We start from the raw sequence: 7239 nt of genomic DNA on the forward strand, positions 1-7239 counted from the left end.
GACCAAATACCTTAATTAGTTTTTGCGGCACAAACAAAGCAGTTCACTCAGATGAACTCTCCTGGACACAATGATCCCTTTCAGTGCACCACTGTAGTTACGCTTGAGGCAATTACGCCTCTCCACTGTCTGAGAGGGTCATTTACTCCTACCGAAGCTCCTGCAAAGTTTGAGGTTGGGGGGTGGTGGTGGTGGTGGTGGAGGAGGAGGTGGAGGAGGGGTGGGGGGAGGTAATTGCATTGTTTATTGGATTGTACCTGGGGCTATGGCCTGACAAAAGATTTCAATTAAAACTAAATAGGGAGGTGAATGGGACAATCTGCAGGTTTTGGTCAGTGGGCTCGCTTGAGTAAGAGTTACAAAATCAGCTCCAAGCATGAAAAGGACTGAAGCTAAATTGCTTACATAAAATCATGACTTCTTCATTGTATCGTATATTTACTTAAAGTATATGGTGGAGGTCTATCCTCAGCAATTGGAGATTTTGAGAAATGTTCCAGCTCAGCGATAAACCTGTCTCCTTGGTGTCTTTTTTAAGAGCATAAGAAAATGTCTGGTGAGGCTTTTCTCTTAGTTTGCATTGATTTCATTTAGGCCATGTTACTGTATGTTTGTAATGCAACACAATATTGAGATTTCTGTGCGGAAACCTCCGGATTTGTCTCCACGTTGTGCTGTCCGGGTGTTCTGTCCTGTTTATGCGTGTGATGTTTGGTGTGTTCTTATAAATCCGGTCAGATGTTCCACAGGTCCCTTCGCACCACAGGACCCACCTCACGCCTTGCACTTTAGAGCCCCACGAGCAGGCGTGGCCTGGGACCGATGCTATTTCCATTTTAATTGGCACAATAAAAGTTAGTTATGGTTGTAGGGTGACACCCAAAGAGGAAAGGGTGGGGTCCCCGGGAGCGAGACCTGTCCTCCTAAACCCCCACCCCCCCCCCCCCCCCCATGGCCACCACCACCACCACCACCACCACTGCTACCACCACCCTCCCACCCCTTGCCTCCACCTCCCAACCCACCACTCGAGCCCCTCAGTGACAGATCCCCCGTCTTGCTCAACGCTCCGCACTTCCCTGCAGCTGCATGGTTCCAATTTAGTGGATCTAATGAGCTGTAGTTGAGCTCAATTTATATAAAACATCTCAGGGCGGACTCTGTCATCAGGCTCTGACATGTTTATGGTGGTCTGAAGTGGGCACGCGGTCCAAGTCCACAACATAAAAGAGCGAGATGGGGAAACGGAGCGGGGTGTGTCAAGGAAGAGGGGCCGAGGAGGGGAGAGCGGGGAGTAGGGGATGGTCAGCGGCTCGGACAGCTGCTGTTTTTTACTTTCTTTACTTTTTATACACACCAGTAGCAGTGGTAACCTGGCCTTACTACATTTCTTCCCCTCCGTTTAGGACAGAAATAAAAGAAACTGGCAGGATTTGAGAGTCACTTCTAGTAAGGCAGTGAAAAAAAAGATAAATATATTTAGTAGCACACTGAAAAAAAGGAGAGAAGAGAGACTTTGGACAAAGAGTTCCACATGTGTCCTCCTCCCTTTCACACTGGCCATTCCGAGAACATTCCCTGAATCTGAAGGGGAAAAAAGTGGCTGCTGGACATGGTATTTTACTTCTCACTGTTTGAGACTGTCTGTAGGTACGTTTAAAAAAAAAATTAGGTACGTTGCAAAAAAAAACAAAACACTCTATCATAGAGGCTGCTCCAACGTAATTGTGTTGAAACCCCCAACCTACTCATTTCTTTTCCCTCTGGGTACCCTTTGGGTAATTGTAAATAACACAAACGTAAAAATAAGCAAACTATGGAATGTGACATAGGTCTTTGGATCTATATGCGCCCCTGACAACTCCACAGCTTGTGAATATGTGGGGAAGCCAGTGTCTGTTCTGACAAAGGCTTGCCTTGGTTTCCTCTCAATCTCACACTCCCCCAAGCCCTTGGGTGAAGGAGGGGGCATCATTTAAAGAAGGACAAAGGCACAGGTGTCCACAGGTGTCCCTGAACCCTCTTTCAGGGAAGAGGAAGGGGTTCGGGTGGGGGTGACTGATCAACCCTGAGGGCCAACCAACTACAACAATAGCTAAAAAACAAAACAAGATAAGGCCTTAAGACTACTGGACAAGAACAGGGCTGACCTCTGTGAACCAAAACAAGATGCAAGGGGTCAGCATTAGGGTCAGATTAATCCCTGATAGTGCAAGAGGAGGAAAGAGAACATTACGTTTTCACAAAGGTGAGAAAGATTGATCATCATTGCCCCCAATTAAATCTATTGTGCCTCCATCAGGCCGATGCTTAGCTGTACTTATCTGCCGCCCTTTCATGGCAAAGCTGAATTTCTTTACAGGCCTCTGCCCTTTGACTGGGCCCAGTGTAACTTCTGAGATGCAGGCAAACGCACCACTAAACGAACCAATTCTGTTTATAGGGACTGTGGGCAGGCTGTGGGCGACTCCATGCCCCTGTAAAAAGATAATATGTTCCCCATTTAATGTCCTCCGGATGACAAATTGCTTCCAGAAAAAAAATGGAAGCTGAGGAAATGAGATGTGACACTTCAAAATAGACAACCTCTCTCCTTAATTCCTCCAAATTCATAATGCTGTTAGATGCTAATGGGACTTCAGTCACAACTTCCCAATGTCCTCTTCTATTTTTATTAACTCTTATTTGAAAATTGAGCATGTTTTATATTTTTTTTACATCTTTTTGATATGCATCTTTTCAGAGCACTGGGTTTAGGATATCTGGCAAATATGGCCCAGGGGAAACCCGTTAAATCTGTGTTTGCCAGATGTTGGGCTTTTACAGTTTTACAGGCTATTGGGACTTTGTGTCCCCTGGTTGTAGCAGTAAAAATAAACTGTAGGGCTGCACAGAAAAGACGCCTCAGACTGATCAGGTTTTGAAACCGAAATTACAGAAGCTGCCAAGAGTCTGTACTCAACATATGAATTTTATATTACGACCCTATGATGAAGTTACTTTCAAATTGACATAGCTTGAAATTAAAGGATAGCCATCGTGAAATATTCTATACATTATCGCCATTATGCCAAATTTCTAAATACTTCGGAACTCTTCCAAAATATTGGAGTTGTTATACTTAAACAGGTTAAACAGACCTAATCATATAGTATGCACAAACTAGATCAGGATTAGTGACTGAACTGGCAACGGCAAATATATGCATGAGGCCCACCGTGCTATATGGACCATTGGCTTTCACTAAACACGTACTATATTAAAGAATCTGATGTTGCCATGGTATTTTTATTCTGACACACTACACAAACCATCCTTGTTCCTTCAGTGTTGGCCACTAAATACCTCCTGGGAATATTTGAAGAGGGGAACTGTTTTAGAAGAGAGAGAAGAGAGAGAAGAGGTAGATGAATGTGAGAAAAGGAAATGCGAAAAAGGTGAAGGTTCCAGATATCACAACAAGAAGTTCTGCGAGTCGAAGGAGAACAATACGAAAGCAACGGATTATAATTAGAAAGGAGACTGACAATGAATGAGAGAGAGGGAGAACAAGGGTGAGTGGATGCGAGAGAGAGAAAGAGAAGAAAACGAGAAGAAGAAAAGGAAGAGAAGAGACAGAATAAGAGAGAAAGAGGGAGAAAGAGAGAGAGAGGCAGGCAAGAAGTGAGTGATTTGGGTTGGATGAGAGAGGAAGGGTTGGCAGGGTTTTGGCGGAGGAGTGTGGTGGTTCAGAAGTCCTCCAGAGCGAGGCGCCAGCGTGTCCGGCGGGGGCCCTGACCATGAGACGCTGCACCCCCAGAGTCATGGCCACAACCCTCCAGAGCGACTGGCAGGCAGCAAGCGTGTTGCTGGGGCTGCTGCTGCCGCTGCATGTTTATTTAATATCCCCGAGAAATTGAAATATCTTTGTGGGTTAGCTCACACACTTACACACACACACACACACACACACACACACACACACACACACACACACACACACACACACACACACACACACACACACACACACAGAGAGACACACACACACACACACTAACACACACACACACACACACACACACAAGTATAGAGACAAGCATGCGCATGCTCATGCACAAACACTTCCACACATGCAAATAAACATACACACACAGACGTGCCAGACTCACATATATACTCACCACTCAAAATGGAAAAAAATCTAATTCACTTGATCTGCTGCCAGAAATAGAAAGAAAACATCTTTTTTACATAATGTCTTAGAGTGTAGTGGGAAGAGCAAAAATGCCTGACGCGGCACAAAGCATCCTGACTATGGAGAGAGAGAGAGAGAGAAACAGAGAGAGAGTGTCTGACATATACGTTACACTTTATGCCATTCCATCAGAATTTGTGTGCTTATTAGAAAGCTAACTGTGAAATGTTATATAACAGTTTCAGATAAATAGAGTCTGAAAATACTTCAAGACAATGAAACATCATATGAGGTATACCGCCTATTGTTTTCATTGTTTCATTGTCATGAATGGAGTCATATCTAGGGTCGTCCGGTGCAGACTGTCTGGTTGAGTGATTCTAGTCTTTATGCATGGGGAGTATACTGTAAGCATGGGTGTGTTGAAATTAGCTAAAAGCGCAAAGGCACGTCTCAGACTTTGTGTGCGCCCATAATGACTCTGATCATTACAGAGGCAAGAAATCCCTTAAACAGCCTCGGTTTTGGACTGAGAGTGATCCCCCTTCCACCTCTCTCTCTCTCTCTCTCTCTCCCTCTTTCTCTCTGTCTCTCTCTCTCTCAGAGCCACCAACCACTGCTCCAGCCAAAAATAACACTGGAGCGCCACTCGAACCCGCGCCTCACCACAGAACGGTCCGGCCACAAGAGCAGGGATCAAAACACACACAAAAAAGGAAACAGAGCATATTGAGAGAGGAAAAAATTGTTCATATAACTCAAGTCATTTCTTTAAAAGATATCTTGAATCTGCTGATGATTTTGGCTTGAGCGAAATGGGGGGATCAAATGCCTGGATACAGGGCCAAGAGAAGAGGGGGAAGTGTTTGTGTGTGTGTGTGTGTGTGTGCGCGCGCGTGCGTGCGTGCATCCATGTGTGTGTGCTGGCGCCTGCACGTATGTCTCTGTGTGTGTGTGAGTATAGGTGTGCTTATGTGAATGAGTTTGTGTGTGTGTGTGTGTGTGTGTGTGTGTGTGTGTGTGTGTGTGTGTGTGTGTGTGTGTTTGTGTGTGTGTGTGTGTGTGTGTGTGTGTGTGTGTGTGTGTGTGTGTGTGTGTGTGTGTGTGTGTGTGTGTGTGTGTGAGTGTGTGTGGTGAAAAATGATTGCCTGAAGAAGTCATGTTGCGTGGATAATACATTTTGCGTGAAAAATGATTGCCTGAAGAAGTCATGTTAAGCGTGCTGCATTTAAGCTCCAACTCTGTAACGGCAGTTAGATTAACAAGTTAAATAGCAGCAAATGTAAACCCACACCAGAAAATGATAGGTTAGAAAACAAGGCTTATTAGTACCTCACATAGAAAGAATAATACAGGACAGACATCAGGAGCTGTAAAACGCCAACCGCAGTAATAGCATAATTATGATATCCAAGTTTGTTCTTCCTTGATGTCTGCTTGTATCACTGCACCAAACGACTAGACTACATGATGTCTGACAATCATTATGCATGGTTATAGTTATTTAACTACTATACCCATTGATTGGTTTTGGTGAATGTAAAAGTCCATTCTTAAAAAGGAAGTAGAATATTTGTTAGAAAATACTGCTTTTTCAATTACATGTAAGACATTCCTCTGTGACAAACCAATATTGATATTGGTTTATCTAAGGAGAAAATGTAATGGGACAGGCTAAAATGTAATGGGACATGCAATATTTTAAAACAAACATTGCAGAGTGCTCCTGATTTCTGTCCTGTATTTTTATTTCTATCTGAGGTACTAATAAGCCCTGTCCTTGGCTGCCTTTGAGAATTCAACTTCTTATTTTCCAGTTGATAACTAGCACTCATCCAATGTCTAGCTGTTACTGCTGTGGCAAAATAAGGCTGCCTAGAGTTCTGTCACTGGTAAGCTTGTGAACTGCATCTTCAAGCTCAAACGATAGGCTACGTCATTAGAGGCTCAAGTGTTTGTGTAAACAGAGCATCAATTTTTGAGAAACATTATGGAAACACTGTGAATTGGAGGCCTTCATCTAGAGCTACTGTAAAGCACAGGTTTAAAACCAAAGTCTAGAATTTTTATTTAAGTTCTCTTTAATTCTGACAGATTATCATTCCATGATCTCTCTGATAATGTTTGCGAACCCCCAGGGGATCCCACACCTCAGTTTGAAAACCACTGACAGAAGTGAATGTATAAGGCACCAAAACCCAAAGCAAGTATAACTAAATTCTGCCCCCTTCAGGTAAACTAGATCATAGCATTTCATGGATTTGTCAACACTTGCCCATGAATTTAAGCATCAGATTTGTAGGAAGAATTCAGTTGAGTAGCCTAATGGATAGACCAATGGAAATCCTCGAAAAAGAATTACACTGACATGGAAAAAAATGGTTGGGCCATTACATTTAAACAAGCCACTGACTTGTAATTCCTATGTACTTTCTCCAAGTGTATTATTTAGCCCAATTGAATAAACAAAATAATAGGCCTCCCTCACTCACATTATAGGCTAGCCTCACTAATGTTTTAATTATTATGTAGCCTAAACAATATAAAAAAAACAACGAAAGAAAGATATAAAAAAAAAACAATAGCAATATTGTCTAAAGTAAATTAGACTAATATGCTTTTCTGAAATGATAGCCTACTATGAAAAATTTAGGGGGGAAATCATTTCTGTGATCAGAGAGCCAATATCCCTACTTACTTGATCCTCCTGCAGGGTTGATTATTGCAACGCTCTCCTCACTGGCCTCCCCCAAAAGTTCACAACTCCAACTAATTCAAAATGCACCAGCAAGAAAGAAAAGAGTTCACATCCCCCCAATCACCAGGTCTTTACACTGGCTCCCAGTTATAGGTCTAGAATTGAATTTAAAGTGCTACTTATTGTCTATAAGGCACTAAATGGCCTGGGCCTAAAATATATTGTAGATCTACTGACGCTGGTCTGCTGGTAGCGCAGGGTCAAAACTAAACAGGGTGAAATTACATTTTCACACTGCAGGAATTAACTCCCTATGGGAGATCCCTTTGATTAATCTGTTGATTTTTGGTTTGAGAGTTGTAAA

The sequence above is a fragment of the Alosa alosa genome, chromosome 10 (assembly GCF_017589495.1).
Source record: "Alosa alosa isolate M-15738 ecotype Scorff River chromosome 10, AALO_Geno_1.1, whole genome shotgun sequence".
Classification (NCBI taxonomy): domain Eukaryota; kingdom Metazoa; phylum Chordata; class Actinopteri; order Clupeiformes; family Clupeidae; genus Alosa; species Alosa alosa.